This window comes from Primulina tabacum, chromosome 2 (assembly GCF_025594145.1).
Source record: "Primulina tabacum isolate GXHZ01 chromosome 2, ASM2559414v2, whole genome shotgun sequence".
Taxonomy (NCBI): domain Eukaryota; kingdom Viridiplantae; phylum Streptophyta; class Magnoliopsida; order Lamiales; family Gesneriaceae; genus Primulina; species Primulina tabacum.
In genome coordinates this window covers 42,310,050-42,311,751 of record NC_134551.1, presented here as the reverse complement: position 1 = coordinate 42,311,751, position 1,702 = coordinate 42,310,050, and the positions used below count along the sequence as shown (strand labels likewise).

At 32.7% G+C, this 1,702-nt stretch overlaps 1 long non-coding RNA gene across 1 annotated transcript; it reads left to right on the top strand.

The window, feature by feature from the left end:
* The first annotated feature begins 549 nt into the window (after positions 1–549).
* LOC142537929 (uncharacterized) lies at positions 550–1,295 on the top strand. Its single transcript, XR_012818606.1, has 3 exons — positions 550–878; positions 987–1,090; positions 1,183–1,295. It is a non-coding gene; the product is annotated as an uncharacterized LOC142537929 (long non-coding RNA).
* Positions 1,296–1,702: the final 407 nt, after the last annotated feature.

The window sequence follows — 1,702 nt, the reverse complement described above, 5'->3', positions numbered from 1 at the left end:
TTTAATCTGGGGAAAGTTCAGTTACTCATCTAATTTATTTATGATGTCCTAAACATATTTTGTCAGCTATCACGATTTAGATTCAAATTAGGAATGCACTAAATAAAATTATATTCACAGGAGTTGAGTCCCTTTGTAAATCACTTATTGTCACATTTGTACATTTTCACATTGTTGAGAATATATGATTTGAGGACGAAGTTGTAACTCTAAAATTTGTTTCTTTTCGTGGGGTTAACCTTCTGATTTTTCACTTTATTTTATCACTGCTCACAACTTGCGAAATATCAATTACTTGATCAATAATCTTATTATAAATGCTTACTCGTATTATATCACGATTAGGAATTTCATAATTGGCAACATGATCAATCTGTGAATAGGCCTTTGCCTCTTTCTAGGAGGTAATGTGTACTAGCTGTAATTTGGGGTATCTTACCCAGAGCTTAAGTGGTTTTGGTGGTCTTCTAGTAGCAACGAAGCTTCATTATCTGTTTTTCTATATTATGGGAATGGAGAGTGCATTATCTGTTATTTGAAATCCCCTTCTCGGTTTTATTGTGTTTGCTCATAATTTTTTTTTTTTTTTGCATAAAAAAATACAAGAATGTCCACCTGAATCTCAAAACACAACTAACATTGTTGATGATGCAATTAGCCTTGTGTTTGGCAAGGAAGCTCGGGGTAGAGTGCGCGGAATGGGCGTCGGAGTTACATCATCGAAAGTTGGAGCTTCTGTGAAACAAAATGGAACTGTTCAATAACTTCAAACTATGGTACAAAGCCTTCAACAACAAATGCAACCAAATCAGCTAGAAATGCAAGAAATGAGGTCCATGTTTTTACAATGCATGAATCAACAAAATCAGCAAGAACAAGTTAGTAAGTAAACAACATATAAAAAATATGTTTGGTATATATACACACTTAAATACTTTTGAATTATCATTATTACATCGCTTGACACGATTTGATTGTAAAATTAGGTTGCTAGTGGTGGTATTAGTAGCGGTATTAGGAATGAAGTTGATAGTAATGGTGATATCGATATTGGTGCCAAGAAAAATGGAAATTTGATCATGTTTCTCAGGTAATTATCTTTTAATTATGTATTCTTAAACCGCAAAATTGTTACAAAAATAGACATAGTTGATGCAATAACTTTTCATTGTTTATTTACAGTCAAGTTTGAGGAATGTGAGTCTTGAAGATATCCGTGCTAATACATGTAAGCTGCTTCATTGATGTGCTGATGAATTAGTTGTTGCAGAAGGTCGAATTGCATCCACAGATCCAAACACAAAATTGTATCACGTCACAAAATTGTATCACGTTGTTCTTGGTAGATCTCGTTGGAAAGTTTGGGTCGACAAGGTTTTGGTGGAGAAGGTGGACCTAATTCGATCAAATGGTGAAATGCAGTTTCTTGAGGACGCGATAGGAAGAACTGGTAGCATGATTATCTAAATTTATAGTATGTGTGATTGATAAATATTCTACTGATTTTCATGTATTGAAAGTTTAATCATTGTTATATATGTACCAGCTAGTTGTTACATATTCCGTATCTTGCTTTGGATTTTCAGACTTTCTGTTTTGATATACTGAAAAACAATGAATTTTAACAATTTTGTCTTAATTAAACTTAAAGTTGCACTAAATTTTTTGTAAAATTTTGGTTTATCGTTTTTGTCCATTCGAT